This window comes from Myotis yumanensis, unplaced genomic scaffold (genome assembly GCF_028538775.1).
Source record: "Myotis yumanensis isolate MYYU_CA2020_CCGP unplaced genomic scaffold, mMyoYum1.0.hap1 SCAF_13, whole genome shotgun sequence".
Lineage (NCBI taxonomy): Eukaryota > Metazoa > Chordata > Mammalia > Chiroptera > Vespertilionidae > Myotis > Myotis yumanensis.
Window position 1 is genome coordinate 16,118,573 of NW_027223764.1, and position 18,358 is coordinate 16,136,930.

Here is an 18,358-nt window from a genome sequence, read left to right on the forward strand (position 1 = left end):
ACTGAGATAGTTACTCAGAGATAATAATAGCACATTTGAACTGGAATCCAGAACTTGGTAAACCAAACTCCCTAGCTTTGAACAACTAAGATGGTCTGTAATAGCTACCTCACGGAGGTAGCCCAATATCTTCCTATTCCATAAATTTGTGTTGAATAATGAATGAAAGTGAATGAACTTTATACCTATGGAAAGCAAATTTCACATCAATTCCTTTCCCTTCCTTATTTCTAATTTAGGCAGCAAATTTACTACTAATTCTTTAAATGCTACTGTGTAGGTTACATGGAAGTAGCAAATTCCTTTGGTGTACAAAGACTGTGGTATAAATACATTTGTCTATCCTTGTGGAGTTATATTTTTAGAAAGAAATATTTTCTCAGGTATTTTTTAAAAGTAACCTGCAATCATGACAGTTATTCTCCTGAAATAGGATTGTGTGTCATTCAGAAAATTCCAAAACGGATTTTTGGTCTTTTTTTTTTTTTCTTTTCCTACTTTAAAAGTAAACAAATCACCTGGTAAGCTATTTTTGTTTCAAAAGGGGAATCTAAAAATATCCTCCCTTCTACATTAATGTCCCTTCTTGCGTCATACAGAACTGTTGCACTCACACTCCCACCCTCTCCTCATCCCTAGCTGCTTCTGCTGAAATGAATCATAAACATTTGGCAGTGTAATGGCAAGTCTTAACATATTCAAATCTGGGGGAATTAAAAAATAAAAACTCTACAGGCATACTTCTTTTACAAGTGGCACTCACATTCCAGTTTTAAAATTTAGATACCACAATCTTTTGAACGTTAAGGACTTAAATGGTCAATATTGAATTCCTCTCATTCAGACATTAGCTGCAGCCTTCATGCAGCCAATCCTTTGTGATTAATAAAAGCCTCTGTGCTATTCAGTTGCCCAGACTTTTATGTCCTGCAGTTCTTCTTTGTTTCATAAGGCAAACAAGTTGGATGTGATCGTTTTGGTTTTTTTTTAGCACTGGCTCAGAATTGTTTGTCACATCATTAACTATCTCTGTGGGCAAGTCACTACTCGACACTATGAGGCTTACACATGAGTTTCATTTTTAACAGCGGTGGCTTCAAGGAGTTGAAACAATTCAGAAAGACCCAGAAAATAGAATAACTGCTAAGGTATGATTTGGATAGTAGGTAGCTTCTTCAATATGAACTTTAAGAGCCCTTGTAACTGTAAAAATTCTGTTTTCATTGTGTCCCTAACTATAGCTGCCTTATACATATACTAGCAATTGTGTCCATTTTTCTGACACGGTTGTGACTCAGGAGTAAATAAATGCAGTCAGGAATTTCAGAAAGAAGGGCTTATCTGTCAAAACTCATTGAGAATCCTGTTTCCACCAAAAGCTATTTTTGGAATAACCCTTCAGAAATGTACCTAGTAAGATAAGAAAGCCTGCCCACATGCCTTTGACGATTGGGTGGGATGTTTTCAGGGTAATGTCAGTGGCTATCTTCCAAAAGACATTTTCAGGTTTTCCCCTTAAGAAAATAACAAGTTCTTACTATCGTTTCATAATCTTCCTCCTTAACTCTTCTAATCTTTCAGAGCAGCACGTTTTTAATGAAAACTTTATTACTGCACATTCCTGTTTCACAAAGCCGCCACAACAACTAGAGACCAAATAAGACTGTGGCTTATTACAGTCACGAGACACTGCCTATTTGTCTGGGAAATCACGAAATTTTCTATTTCTGTGACTCAGGTTTCATGCTGCTGCAGGAGGAAATGAACTAATATAGATTCCGATTAGAGCCACATCTATTTTCAAGTTTTTATTCATCTGAGCTTTATAAAATGGCCATTTCTAACAAAAATGAACCAATTATTTGTGATTGAGGGTTCCACTGGGGGAGAAAAAAATGTATTTCAGAATTGACTCTTTAAATAACTGTTTAGAATTGCCACCTTCCATCCACTCCTTCATTCATCAGATGGTCTCAATTTTCTACTATATGCTAGGCAGTATCCTACTATATACTCCTGTAGGGATGACTAGAGAATCAGTCAGAATCAAAATGGGCCAATAAAAACAAAATCCTGCAGCCTCTTGGAACTTGTATTCTCTCTCTCTCTCTCTCTCTCTCTTTTCTTTTTAAGAAATAGATTTCTTTTTTAAAATATATGTATATTTGTATTGATTTCAAAGAGGAAGGCAGAGGGAGAGATAGAAACATCAATGATGAGAGAGAATCATTGGTTGGCTGTTTCCTGCATGCCCCTCAATTGGGATGAAGCCAGCAACCCAACCGGGGCATGTGCCCTGACCAGGAATCAAACTGTGACCTCCTGGTTCATAGGTTGAGGCTCAACCATTGAGCCACACCAGTTGGGTGGAACTTAATTCTCTATGATTAAGTGGGATGTAGACAAATAATAAAAGATATTATCTTCTAACCCAGGGCAATTTTTCGCCTCACACACATGCAATTTGGCAATTTCTGCAGACTTTTTTTAGGTGTCACATCTGGGAGAGGAGGTGCTACTGGCCACTGGTAGGTAGGGGTCAGAAATGCTGCTCAACATCTTACAATGCCCAAAACAGCTCCCCATCCCTGCCTCCAACAAAGAGTTATCCAGCTCAGGTTGAGAAACCCTGTACTAATCTTTAGTATTGGAGATCATGATGTTGGTTACCCTCGAGGAGGTAGTGACTAGAAGAGGTCACAAGGGGAGACCTCTGGATGCTGACTACATGGGTGGGTTTATTATGAAAAAATTCACTAGACTCTGCTCTTATAATTTGTATGTTTTTCTGTGTGTGTAATTTTAACATATAGCCACTACATGTTTTTGAAACTCCTCCTGTCAAGAGGGGTGTCTATGAATCTCAGAGCTATGACTGCTTAACCAATATAATATGGCAGAAGTGACACTGCCAGTTTCCAGACCGATTCCTTAAGAAATTGGCAGTTTCTACTTCCTGTCATTTGGACACTGGGTCTTGGAAACTGTCACTTGGACACTCGGTCTTGGAAACTAGCCACCATGCTCTGAGGAAGTCCAAACAGCCCATGATGAGGCCCATGTAGAGAGGCGAGGGAGAAAAGGAACACAGGTCCCAGGCCCTCAGTCCTAGTAGAGCTCCCACCTAATTGCAAGCATCAACTTGCCAGCCATGTGAATAAACCCTCTTGAAGTTATCTTCCAGCTTCTAGCCAAATGACCCCAGCTGACAGCAAGTGGAGAAGAGCCAAGCCTTCCCCCCTGAGCCCTGCCCAGCAGATTCATGAAGTAAATAAGCAATTGCTGTTAATTTAAGGCATTAAGTTTTAGGGACTTTCATTAAGCAACAATATGTAGCTGAAACAATATTAAGTAAATCAAAATTTTACTTTAAAAAGGAGTACTATATGCCATAGCTGGTTTGGCTCAGTGGATAGAGCGTTGGCCTGAGGACTGAAGGGTTCCTGGTTCGACTCCAGTCAAGGGCATATGCCCAGGGTTGTGGGCTTGATCCCCAGTAGAGGGCATGCAGGAGGCAGCTGATCAATGATTCTCTCTCATCATTGATGTTTCTATCTCTCTCCCTCTCCCTTCCTCTCTGAAATCAATAAAAATAGATTTTAAAAAAATAAATAAAAAGGAGTACTATAGCCATATCACTTGGAGAAATTCTTGGTTAAATAAAGTTTTAAAGCTTGTCTTACTGCAGAACTTTTTTTTAATCCTCACCTGAGGACATTTCCATTTATTTTTAGAGAGAGGGAATAGAAGAGAGAGAGAGAGGAAACATCAATGATTGCCTCCCACATGGGGCCAGGGATTGAACCTGCAACCTAGGTATGTGCCCTGACTGGAAATCAAAGCCTTAACCTTTCTGTGTACAGGACGACACTCCTACCAACTGAGCCACACCAGCCAGAGCTCACTACAGAACTTTTAATGGGCTAATGTGTTTTATTTTTCTTCATATGAGTACCAGTATTCCTCAAACATTTTAACCCCAGAATCTGTATTTTAAAGTGCCATCTTGCAAGATTGATGTTAAATGAACCAGATATAAAGAAAACTAGACTGACCTTTCAATAATTCAGTAAACTGAAATTTTAACTCTTAAAATTGCAAAGTTAATATCAGGGTAGTTTGAACTGGAAATTTCATATGTAGTATAGTCAATCCTGATAATCAGCTGAAATATCTTAAATTTGCCTAATGAAAAATTTTAAATTATGAAAGATTCTAATGGCAGTTAAAAAGAAAAACTTATATGGCATCTCAGTAGTTATTTCAAAGTCCCTGAGATCGATGGCTACATATGTTAAACTTTTAACTCTGCTTTTACTTAGAAGGTTATAGTAGCAGTGTATAGTTAGATATTGAATGTTATAGAATGCTTTCCGTGTTTCCTTAAATTCTCACTTGATCTTAAATTGAACTACACAACATACTTCTAATATATTGATACAAATTTATTTTGTTGCCTATTTATTTTTCCAGGCCTTAAAAACATTGGACTGAAGTGGATAAATTGAAATTTGATATCCTGTCTTGTGTCTAGTGAAATTCAAGTTTATTCTTTATTGTAATCATCCAAAATCAAGTGGAGGTTTTGTTTAGGTTTTCTTATCAAAGACCAATGCCCAGTTGTCCCTCCCCACACATTCATTTCCCCCATGTTTCAGCTCAGATGTATCACTTTAGCATGAGGGAATTTTGGAATAAAAACTTTAGCATCACCCTAGCCGGCTTGGCTCAGTGGGTAGAGCGTCGGCCTGCGGACTGAAGGGTCGCGGGTTTGATTCTGGTCAAGGGCATATGCCTGGGTTGCAGGCTCAATCCCCAGTAGTGGGTGTGCAGGAGGCAGCTGATTAATGATTCTCTCTCATCATTGATGTTTCTCTCTCTCTCTCTCTCTTTCCCTTCCTCTCTGAAATCAATAAAAACATATTAAAAACAAACAAACAAACAAAAACTTCAGCATCACCTGGCCAGCTTGGCTCAGTGATTGAGTGTCGACCTATGAACCAGGAGGTCATGGTTCAATTCCCAGTCAGGGCACATGCCCAGGGTTGCAGGCTCAATCTCCAGTGCGGGGTGTGCAGGAGGCAGCCGATCAATGATTCTCATCATTGATGTTTCTCTCTCTCTCTCTCCCTTCCTCTCTGAAATCAATATAAATAAATCATAAAAATATGTCAGCATCAAAGTACAGCATTATACAGACTAGGATACTGACCACTTTCCCAGGTACCCCTCGTTATCATTCTTCATTCAGATCCTCTCCTAGAACCTGACCCCTGGAGATAGAGTTCTCCAGGCAGTCTTCTTTATCCCACTCTGGATATACCCCACCGAGATCAACAGTGCCCTCCTGATTTCCATCCCATGACCACGCTGCCCAGTCTTATCTACCCTGATCCATGCCTGACTGCTGGAAAAGTTATGTTCTGTTTGAACCTTTGTGTTCAAACTGTGCTGACTCTAATCACCTCACTCCCAAATCAACCAAGCTGGGCATTCTGGTTTCTAGATTTCTCTTTGGCTTGTGGAAAGACTAGCTGTTGTTTTTGTGTGTGTGCATTACACAAAAGCACACCCCTAAAAGGGTAAGGGGAGGCTGAAATTCAGTCCACATTTTATTAACTAGGCTGAGAGCCTGTGAGTCTGTCTACCCAAGGGACACCATCTTCTTGTTTCAACAAAGATGATTTATAAAGCAGTGATGAGCCGAAACCGGTTTGGCTCAGTGAATGGAGCGTTGGCCTGCGGACTGAAGGGTCCCAGGTTCGATTCCGGTCAAGGGCATGTACCTGAGTTGCGGGCACGTCCCCAGTAGGAGATGTGCAGGAGGCAGCTGATCGATGTTTCTCTCTCATCGATGTTTCTAGCTCTCTGTCTCTCTCCCTTCCTCTCTGTAAAAAATCAATAAAATATATTTTAAAAAAAAATAAAGCAGTGATGGCACTGGCCTCTGACTTAGACCTCAGTGTTGTCATGTAAACATCTGGGATGTTCCCTTTCTACCTTCTCGGTTACCTTAGGTTCTGTCCTATTCCATGGAATTTCAGGCATGTCCTTTAAATGGGGGAGATCTCCCCATCTTTGTGACTCTTCCTATAATTTGGAAGCACTTTGGTGGTTTTTATACTTGTGGTTAACACCAATGATTTTATACTGTGATATGTAGGACATTTTGCTTCTAATCAATATTCATGAAAATCCTCAAAGCACAGGTTTCAAGTGGAACACTGCAGGTCCTTTGCAACATTGAGACTTTCTGTCTCACTTAGGAGACCATCCTAATTCTATTCTACAGCTTTGCCTTTCAAATGTTTGCTGGCTCACATAACAACAAGGATTAGAGAATTATTGAAGGATCAAGGCTGCTTTGAAGCCAAGTATTACTGCCATCCAACCCCAGAACCAATCTTGCTAAACCAACAAACTCAGAAGCACCAACTCTCTCCCAGAGGGCTTTCCTTCATCTTCTCCTCAAGCTGCATGATTTACTTTTCCAAAGGGAGGTTATGTTCCATTGTGTTTTGATAGCATCCAGATTCTCCAGATAAACTCATTTACAATGTGGTGCGCTCCTGTAAACCAGGCCAACTGAATTATTTTCAAATTATCCTATTGAGCTGGAAAAGCAAGCTAGCTCAATTATTAATGTAAAAGCACCGTTAGGTGATGTGCTTCTTCAGCTTCAATAAACACCATTTTTATTAAAGAATAATGGTTTTTGTATAGTCAAAGTATTTCTTACTTATATGCTACACAGAAGGAAAAAAATCAGTATTTCTTTAATTCCCAAGAGCAGGTGGAAAATTAACCAGAGATTTAGAACTACTTCAATGAGTCTTAAACAATGAGAGGGTGGAAGCAGGATTTTTAAAAAAGAAGAAGAAGAAAAGTGACTATTGCGATAACTATGTTTGGTGCCAGGTGCGTGCTGGAGATATGGGAGGTGGGGGGAGGGGAACGCTTTGTAAAATATATGATTGTCTAACCACTATGCCATACACCTGAAACCAATACAAAATAATATTGAAAGTAAAAAATAAAAGAACAGTGATGTTGCCCTAACTGGTTTGGCTCAGTGGATAGAGCATCGGGCTGCAGACTAAAGGGTCCCAGGTTCGATTCCGGTCAGGGGCATGTACCTTGGTTGCGGGCACATCCCTAGTGGGAGGTGTGCAGGAGGCAGCTGATCGGTGTTTCTCTCTCATCGATGTTTCTAACTATCCCTCTCCCTTCCTCTCTGTAAAAAAATCAATAAAATATTTTTTTAAAAAAAGAACAGTGATGTCTCTGATATAGGAGACATTTTACCTTTTACAATTTGCTTAATACAAGAAGTCAAGCACTCAGGAGGGACAGCAATCAAATGAGGTTGGTCGATAGCTAATGTAATAATAGAGGAATATGCAAATTAGCCAGGACGCCATAACATCACGACTGATCTACAACTGGCAGAGAGGTACAGGAGGTCGGGGCAGTGGGTGGAGAGCTAAGGAGGGCAGGGCAGCGAGCTACCAGCAGCGGAGAGCTATGAGTGGTGGTGGGGGGGTGGCCAGCAGAAGCAAGCAGTAGCAAGCTACTCAAGCACCGATTTGTGCACAGGGCTACTAGTTTTAATATAAGAAGCTAGAGTTGAGGAGCAAGAGCCAAAAGCCAGTGCTGTTCTTAGCTGTATCAGTTGTTATTGAAAAGGCTAACTGGGGTTTTATTGACAAACTTGAAGTGTCATTGGGCAGAATGACAGAAAACTGGCTTTGCTACAGGAGTGGTGCTAAATGTGTCACCCACTACCCCCTTCAAGACTGAAGGGCTATTCCCTCGGGTGATAGGAAACAGTCCTCTCCAGAAATGACCTGCCAAAGAGTTCCCTCTCCCCAGGTCACATCTTCTTCCTCATCCATTGACTTGTTGATCCTAGTGTACATCAAGGCCTGGCTCTCTTACCCCGATGTAAGACAACTCTGAAAGGCCATCTCAACTCCAGAGATCCCAACAGGCTTAGTGGAGACCTTTGTTGAGTCTATTTCACAGTCCACCTTCTCCCTGCCCAATCTACTTCCTCTCCTTCTGTGTTCTCCAAGAGATAAACTGTTGGAACGTTTTAGCTCAGTCTCAGAGCTGCCTTCCCCAAAATCTCCTTCCCCTATCCTCCCCCCACCCCAGCTGTTTAAAGATATAATTAACAAATATAACATTGGGTAAGTTTGAGGTGTACAACATGTTGATACACTTACATATTGCAAAATGATGATCACCATAGAGCTGTTAGCTAACTACTCCGTCACATCACATAATTAACATATCTTTTTTGTGGTGAGAACATTTAAGAACTACTTTCTTGCCCTAGCTGGTTTGGCTCAGTGGATGGAGCATTGGCCTGCAGACTGAAGGGCCCCAGGTTTAATTCCGGTCAAGGGCATGTACCTTGGTTGCTCCTGGCCCTGATCGGGAGCATGCAGGAGGCAACCAATCGATGTGTCTCTCTCACATCGTTGTTTTTCCCTGTCTTCTCCTTCTCCGTTCACTCTAGGAAAAATATTCTTGGGTGAGGCTAAAAAAAAAATCTCTCTTAACAACTTTCAAGTATATAATACAATATTATTAACTATAACTATTATGTTATACATTTGATCCCCAGAATTTATTCATCTTATAACTGGAAGTTTATACCTTTTGACCAATATCTTCCCTTTTCCCCCAACCTTACCCCTGCCCCCACCCTGGTACCACCATTTTAGTCTCTGTTTCTATGAGTTTGGCTTTTTTAGAATACTGTGTAAATAATACCATACAGTATTTGTCTTTGTCTGACTTAGGATTTTATTTAGCATGATGCCCTCAAGGCCCACCCATGTTGTGACAAATGGCAGAATGTCATTCTTTCCCATGGATGAGTAATATTCCATGTGTGTGTGTTTGTGTATGTATCACATCTTTATCCATTCATCCACTGACAGGCACTTACATTGTTTTCACATCTTGGCTATGGTGAATAATGCTGCAGTAAACATGGAAGTGTTTTCATCTTATTTTTGTTTTAAATAGTTAAGCCTGGCTGGCATGGGTCAGCGGTTGAGCATTGACCTATGAACCAGGAGGTCACGGTTCAATTCTCAGTCAGGGCACCTGCCCTGGTTGCGGTTGCAGGCTCGCTCCCCAGTGTGGGACATGCAGGAGGCAGCCGATCAGTGATTCTCTCTTATCATTGATGTTTCTATCTCTCTCTTCCTCTTCCTTCCTCTCTGAAATCAATAAAAATATTTTTTTCAAAAATAAATATAAGAAAATACCTTTATGATCTTGAGATAGGAAAGAATTTTCACATAAAGTAAAAGAACAAGACCAATAAATTTAAACTTTCATACATCAAAGATACTTTAAACAAAGTGAAAATATAGGCTATAGATTTGGAGAAAGTATTTGCAGTGAATGTAACTGATAAAACATTAGTGTCCAAAATACAGGGGTGGGGAAAAGTAGGTTCACAGTTGTGAGTGTGCAAAGCACAGTTTATTATTTATTAACTAGAAGCCCAGTGCGCGAAATCGTGCAGCCCTGCACACCGGCGTGCGCCTTGCTGCACCCACCTTGCTGCGCCCACCCGCCGGCCGCCAGGCATCCGGGCCATGCTGCTTCTCTCCAGCCACTGCCACCAGGCACCCAGGAGCAGGGCTGCTTTGCTCTGGCCACTGCCGCCACCCACCAGGTTCCCCGTGGTTCCCTGTCCGGTCGTTGGTCGTTATGACATTACAGCACTATGGCCACAAGCCTTTTATAATATAGATTACTATATTATTTTCCATATGAATAAACTGAAAACCTACTTTTGCCCACCCCTGTATATACAGTATTCCTACAAAACACTAGGACAATGAACCCCACAACACCATGGATGAATATGCACTCACAGAAAAAGAAACTAAATGACAAGCATTTGAAAAGATGCTCAACAACACTCATAATCGTAAGCAAAATTAAAATTAAAACAATGATTGCAGATCATCAAACTGACAAACCTCAGTGTTGATGAAGATGTAGATAGATCAGGGGAGATCCATTGCAGTGGTTCTTAACCTTCCTAGTGCCGAGACCCTTTAATACAGTTCCTCATGCTGTGGTGACCCCCAATTTCATTGTTACAAATTGAACATAATTAAAGCATAGTGATTAATCACAAAGACAATATGTAATTACATATGTGTTTTCCGATGGTCTTAGGCGACTCCTGTGAAAGGGTCGTTCGACCCCCAAAGGGGTCGAGACCCACAGGTTGAGAACCGCTGATTTAGAGATATGGCTGATGGAGGTCCCAGAGTCTTCTGATACTACCATTTCAAAGCATGGCTTCCACAGGCTCTGCAAAGAGGAAGACAGCACAGATTCAGTCATTCTTCTGTGCTTACCTTGGAAGGAATACACAACACATCTGCTTACAGCCCATTGGCACAACTAGTCTCAGCTACCAATCTTTTTTTTTTTTAATATTTTTTTATTGATTTCAGAGAGGAAGAGAATCATTAATGGGCTGCCTCCTGCATGCCCCCTACTGGGGATAGAGCCTGCAACCGGGACATATGCCCTTGACTGGAATTGAACCTCCGAACCCTTCAGTCTGCAGGCCAAGGCTCCATCCACTGAGGCAAACCGGCCAGGGCTCAATCTAACTGCAAAGTAGGGTGAGAGATGTAGTCCTTCTGTGTGCCCAGAAGGAAGAAAATGAAATAGGATTTGATGAACACATGTTATTCTCTTTGTCACATTTGAGAAAATATTACAATTTTATAAAATTGGTGGTAGGTAGACATTAATTTTTATTACTCTTTACATTTGTCTGTATGTTTAAATTTGTCATAATTGTTTTAAAAGGAGGGAAATTAAGATAATTCAAATGACCTATCCAGTGTTAGAGAGATAACAAGTGGTGAATTGGATTAGAACTGTCTCTCTCTAAGAAACTATTGTATCCCTGCCCTTGAGGAGGGCACAGTCCAGAGGTGGAAGAGACAGATGCATAAACAAATTATTGTAATATATTACAATTATCACAATGGAATATGAAGAAAGGTATGTTCAAAGTGCTCCTGATCATTATAAACTGGTAACATAATAACTGGAAACTTCTTTATGATCCCAGGAAGTTTTCAAATGTGCATGCACAGTTCATAAGGTCTAAGTAATCTTCATTTATGAGAGCCAAACTTTTGTGGAGAGTTATTTCAGGAAATTCCTGAAGTAAAACTTTGCTTTGAACTCCACCCAATTCATGATCAGTCTGTACAGACTTGTTAGGGAGGTGCTGCTAAACTAATATATATCGTCTTGTTCAACCTCATGTCTTCAAATAAGAAGTTCTTTGATCTTCTACACAAAAGAAGAATAGAGAGAAACAAGTTCCCAATGGAAAGGAGAACTGTACAGCTTACTAGTTTCCAAGTCTTATGCCTCATTGAAACATCCAGGCATTGGAACATTTAGACTCTCATACCTGTGGAGGTTGGAGACTAAAAAGACCTAGCATATGACCACAGACACAATAATTGCTTCCAAAATTTATCTCTTTATATTCTCCACAAAGTAGTTAAAAAATATTCCCGTTGTATATACAACTATGTTCCTCAATGAGTTCCATAATCTAGTTCATTCATTCATTTTTGAGTTAGGGATGTAGTACTTAGCAAAACAGACATGGTTTCTGATCTCATGGGGCTTATAGTCCAGTTGGTGAAGTAGACATTAATCAAACAAGTACACACATTAATATTTCATATATGGATGAACGTTATAAAGAAAAATAAAGGGCATTGCAAAAGAGACTAGAGGCCACTAGGGTTTCAATTTAGAACAGGGGAATTAAGGAATACCAGTCTGGGGGCTGGTAGCCTCCAACAGCGGCTTCCCTGCCTTTGGGGCAGCCAGGGCATCTGCAGGATAAATTAGGCACTTTGGTCCCAGGTGCTGGCTCCCTCAGCCACAGACAGAATCCTGGGGAGCTGAAGCAGAGCCAGAGAAGCGAAATGGCGATGCCACCTGGTATCAGGGGGAAGAGCCAGAGAAACAGGACTTTATATCAGATCCCAATTATATCTCTTTTCTGGGATAACATGGGTTAAATCTTCAGCAGCACTTTCATATTTTCTATGCAAATTGTTTGAGAACAAATGTGAAAAGCATTGATATTTTATTGCCTTGTATAACTCATTAGGCTCATTTTTAACAACTCCTCATCACTTTTCCAATTTGTACAATGATGAATTAGATGTGCCATCCAATTGTCCCCTGGGGCCTTCCTTCCCATCCCATAGTTGGCTCAATTTCCATGGCTTTATGAAATTTTCAGGGTACTTAGGTTCTCTGCTGTCTGGGGCTTTGTACATCTATATTAGGGTCTGTTTTGTAGCACAGGACTTTGGATAACAAATTCCATCTCCTTTTGCACCTACAGTGACAGAAAGGTACCTCTTCACTGAAGATTTTAGGGGAGTGGTGGAGAGGGTTTACATGGCAATGCCAATGACTTTAAATGAACAGGTTAGAAAAGCCCAAGTGTCAGGGCTGCTGTCACCGCACCCTGGCCTTGCTTCAAAGCACCAGTCAGCTACACATCTCAGTTACCAGCCAAAGAGCCAAAGAAGTACTGATGAGGGTGGAAAATGCTGCTTGCAGAATCCTAAGAGCCTACCAGGCATTGTGCTTCCTTCTTAGTAATGGAAGACATGAAATGCAACAATTCGATCTTTATTTTGAAGGAATGTCCCAGAATAGCCCAGCCTCTCCACCCTTCAAAATTCACTACTGCAAATTCACTATGTAGCAGAGCCTTGAATCTCTGTAGATTTAACTCCCTCCCTCTGAAGCACAAGTGTATTACCAAGACCTTCAACATACTGATACTTCTGGCTTACCTATTGTGATTAATAAGATATCATTGATATAGCAGACCTATTTGATGTACTATTTTCTCCAAGCTTCCAAGAGTCATCCTAGTAGTGTGATAGCACCATCTCATTGGGTCCTTGCCATGGTGAACTATATCATGGGAGACTGCTCTCTTATCAATGAATTCTTCCTTATCCAATTGTTCATTCCCCCCACTCCCCTTAACCATGCATACTCAGGATCTATACTTGTCCAGCTTCTGCCAGTACAGTTCCTTCAAGGAATAATCTCTTTTCTCCTTAGCAGGACCATCACTTATGTTGTGATTTAATTCTAATTACTGGTTTGCAGTAGGAAGTGGGAGTGGTGGAGTGAGTAAGATTCTTTGAGGAAAGGCAATAATCTTTCTTGCAAGGCAACTCTTGAGAGTGGGGAGTGCAAACTTTTAACCTAGAGAGTGGGCCCCTTCCGCAACCCAGAGGATTCAGAGGAAATCTGGGCAGCCAAGATGTACAAGAATATCAACCCACATGTCCCCATCCCATATCACAAGACCTCAATCCTTCCCAATTGAGGCCAGGACTTTGACATAGCCAACTTGCTATGATTGAGAATTCTGCCTTCACTGGAGCTCTACTACCTTATAATTTAAGTTCTGTGCCTCAACCTCAGGAGGTCTGGTCTCTTCAGTTGGTGATTAATCACTCTCTGCCTTTCTTGTCTTTCTCCAGTAGGAGCTATCCCAGTCCATTGGCCTTAAATTACTACTTTCCCTGAACATCTGGATGCCCAGGGTGCTGCACCCTCCAGCTCAGTCTCTTCTGCTGGCATCCCATCCCAGTTTGCCACTGCTGAAAGTTTTACAGTTTGCACTGCTACCTCCTCAGGGCCTCTAGTGAGGGGTTCTTGTTACCAGCTAGTCAGCAGGTAACCCAACTCCAAAATCTTATTTTAGAATCTGCCTCCTAAGACCACCCTACTCTTGTTCCAATTATTGTTCATACAGGTTCATTCAGACTCTTAGACTCTAGATTTGCCTGCAGGGGTATATTAGGGAGAGCTTTCAGGAGCTGCTCCTGTGAGGGGGTGAAGGAAGCAGGATCAGGTAGAGGGAGAAGTTGAATTGTAGGTCAGGTGTAACAGAGGCCTCAGCTGACCCTATAGGGAGCTCTGACACTGAAATGGACAATCAGAAATGTCTTGAATTGAAGATTGGGGCTGGCTGCATCAATTGGTTACTGACCCTTGAGGACAAGGCCTAATTTTGAGTGAGGGAATTTCCTGAGTAGGGTGTCAACTGTGAGCTCATACTACCAGCTCTGGTGAAAACAGTGCCTTGGTCCTGAAGTGGGGATCTGGGTGGCATACTATGACATCTACTACAGATAGAATGACCAGGGGCAACCAGGAGTGAGGGTAGCCCAGGACATGGGGATATCAGTGCTAAAACTGGAACAGTCCCAAGCAAACCAGGAGATTTGGTTGCCCTAGAAACCCTGACCTTAAAATACTAAAGGGAGGTGTAAATTTGTCAACTATCATTTTCTCGATAACATTGAATAGGTATTAATAGAATATACATCAGTAGTTAAGAAGCTAGGCCATTGAATGAATTTCCAAGGAGTAGCTTAACTACAAAAGGCCATTAGGATAGTATTTGACCTGTAATCTTTAGTGGGTGAATCATGGAACAGGAATAGTAACATCTCTTAAGGCAAGTCCCTGACACAAAAACAGAGTAGAAGTTGCTCAAGTCTGGCCACTATAAGGAAAAAAAAGAGCATATCAGAAAAACTAGAAACAGCATAGATTCCAGGTCAGCTAACAACAGCACCAGAATCACCTGAAGACTTTATTGCTAAAGCAGAACCCCACCAGCAGAAATACTAATTTAGCACCTAGAGGGTGAGGGTACAGGACCATAGGGAGCTGCCTTTTTAACAGGGTTTCTCGGGGGTTTTGATGTAAGTGACAGCAGATCACAATCTAAGAAACATTGTACTGTCTCTACCATCCATTTCTTTTAGCCAATCATGTTTTTAAGTTTCTAGCAAGTCAGGTTGCCAGGTAAAATACAGGACACTCGGTTAAATTTTCATTTCATATAAACAATACTTTTTAGTATAAATATGGGTCATGGTAGGGGTGGCCTGGGGGGTAGGGGAGGCCAGGGGATTGTCAAGGGCGGGGGGGAAAAAAAGGACACATATGTAATACCCTTTGTAATACTTTAAGCAATAAATAAATAAATAAATAAATAAATATGGGTCATGGGAACATGTAATAAAATAAGTATATAACATCAATATAATGCTATGATAAAATAGTATATATGAATAACATTATACATTATACGAGTAAATTAAAAGATATGCAATATTGTCATACTATAAAAAGTATAAATTATTAATAGCAATAAATTATTTATTGTTTACTTGAAATTCAAATTTAACTGGGCATCCTGCATTTTTTATTTGCTAAATCTGCCAATCCTGCTTTCAAGGGAATTTTTAAATACACAAAAGTAGAAAGAATAGAATAAACCCACATGTAACCATCTCCCTGCTTGGACAATTATCAACATTTTGCAGAGATGCAGAAATAATTAAGTCCTTAAGTAACTTATCATCAAGTTGGGGCAATATAATAAACATTCAAGAAATAAGTGCTAAAGTGTGTAATACTGACTGTAAGTACTGCTGGAGTTTAACGAAGGGAGCATCAGTGCTTACTGGAGTTGATGAAGTGATCTTGGAGTTGAGATTGTGTTGGGCCCTGTGAAATCTGTATTAGCTGAGCAGGCTTTCCCAAGCAGAGTAACCAGCCTGACCAGGTTGAATTCACTAGGTTCTATAAAAGTCTCTCTCCATTTGAAAGCACTCACCTCCCCATGCTTCACACTTTAATCTACAGGGCCCACCGCAGCTGTCACCCATTCAGCTAATATACATCGAGCACTACTGCAAATTACATCATCAGGACCTATTAGCTCTTAAACATGTCAGCACAATGGCTGTTCAATCTTCTCCGGGTGACTCATTAATTAACCTCTGCAATACGCTGTCTTTGACATCATTGGAGAGTTCAATTTTTCCTCGATTGAAAGTAGCCCTGGGGAGAATGATAAATGGATAAGAAAAACAAAATTCTATTCCATTGGCCAGCTTTATGCTAATGCTTATGAAATGCCATGGCTACTTGAGCCTATTGTTACATGTCAAATAATTAAGAAAAATACGGGCTAATGCTATAGCTCATCTCTTAAATTACATTAACATTTAAAATGGTCTATTTTTCTATGCAAGTGACAATAACACAAAATGTGGGGTTTTATACATTTAATAAGTTTTTACTTTCTAATTTCTTTCAACTTGAAATGCAGCTAATTCAAATAGGATGAAAACTTGAAAAAATATTTTCTTGAAATATATAGTTACAGATCAAGAAACATTAAATATACTCAAGAGCCCTTTCATTCTTCTGTTCTCAGTCACCACCCCCAACTAAAGGGTAACCACTATCCTGACTTCTAACACCGTAGAATAGTTTTGCCTGGTTTTGTTCTTTATATAAATAGAATCATACAGTATATACTCTCTTATATGTCTGGCTTTTCACTCAACATTACATTTGTGAGATTCAAGGGATGTTGATTTTAAATGACTTTTGTTATCAAATAAGTAGCACATACTCAACATTTAATAATTAGAAAATACACCATAATTTTTCACTAGTTTCAAAATTGTGTGCATGTCTGTACACAATTTATTTGCTCAAGATTATAAACTTTTATAAAAGTCCCACATTAAAAGAAAGGTTCTCATCTCTTTTTGACGTTTTTAGTAATTCTTTTATTCTGGCTTAGACAATTATCTGCTTGGACAGATATTAGCATTTTGCCCCAATTATTATTTTAGGACTATTCATTCCATTTCTCCAAAACTAGATCCTTAGTCAGCTCCAGGTGCCATATACTCTTTGTGGCATTTTTATAATAAAAATAGAAAAATAAGAGTAAGACACAGATAGTTTATTTTCCACCTGGTGTGCTCACTGGTAGATGGTGGTTTCTAGGGAAGCAGTTGTGTTACAGCTCAGCCCCTATAAGGACATCTGTCATAGCAACACTCTGGGATTTTCTCAGAAAAGTGAATGTGTGTACAAAACTAGAGGTGAAGAACAAGGTATGATTGTTTCCATTCAGCTCATTATGAGCATGAGTCCAATTCAAAATAGTCCACCTATCTCATAAACTACCCAGTACACACAGGAACCTCCACCCTTGGCAAGACACTGGGTGGATTTGTGTCTTAAATGACCAGGTATAATGTGGTGCACAGGTGACTGTCACATAGGTTTGCATAGTACAAACCACACCATGCTCAGCATCACCCTGAGATACAACTCTTTTTTTCATTCTTTATTGTGATAAAATATACATAACATTTACCATCTTAATAATTTTTAAGTGCACAGTATAGTAGTATTAAGTACATTCAATTGTTGTACAACCATCATCACCATCCATCTCCATAAATCTTTTCATCTGGCAAAACTGAAACTCTGTACCCATTAAACAATAACTGCCCATTTTCTCCTCCTCCCAGTCCCTGGCAACCACCATTCTACTTTCTTCAGGATACAGACTTTTAAAACACAAAATGCAAAATTCTTTCTCATGCACTCAACCCCGGCTCTTGGGTCACAAGTGTTTCTAATGAAAAAGTTATTCTCTGCTCTCCAAGATGAACCCCAGCCCATTACCTCCTGCTCTCTTCATCTTTGCAAAGGTCATCATCCTCATCTCTGGATCCCCTTTGGTCACATCAGACCATTTGGGTAAAAAAGAAGAGTTAGTTTAAATGTAAAGACCTAGAAGGTATCTCACACTCAGCCATCCTTTGACATCATTTCTGGTTCTTCTCATTCCAGGAAGTGCTCCAGCGAATTACATGTCTCCCGCTGACTTAGAAATCGACTTAAAACTCCATGAGGAAGGATGGGCTGTAAGTAACTGCTTTCTCCAGTTAGGTAATTTCTGATCTTGTTCTACAATTCAGTCCTTCACCCCTTATTTCTTGAGCTACCACATTGTGCTTGACCCAAAGGACCTCCTGTTAACTACGAACCCTACCATCAGGGATTTCCAGCCATAGCTGATTGAGAAAATCAGCAACTGGTCTCCCCAAAAACGCAACCACAAAACAGGACAAATTTGACCAAAAAAGCCATTTTAGTACTCTGAGAATAGATCAAAGGCACATGAAAATCTGAAGAGCATCTATGTTTGAAAAATAGCTGAACTTCAGGTAAGAACAATGGGAGTCTGTGGCATTCTGGCCTGGGGTTGGTCTCATGCCCCACACCCACCCCCAGTCCCAGCTTGATCAACAAAGATGTTTTGGCAGGGAAGGGCAGGCCATGAGCACCAACAGTACTTCAGTCACAGTCCATGGGGCTTATTCAATTTGGAGCACCTATACCTATG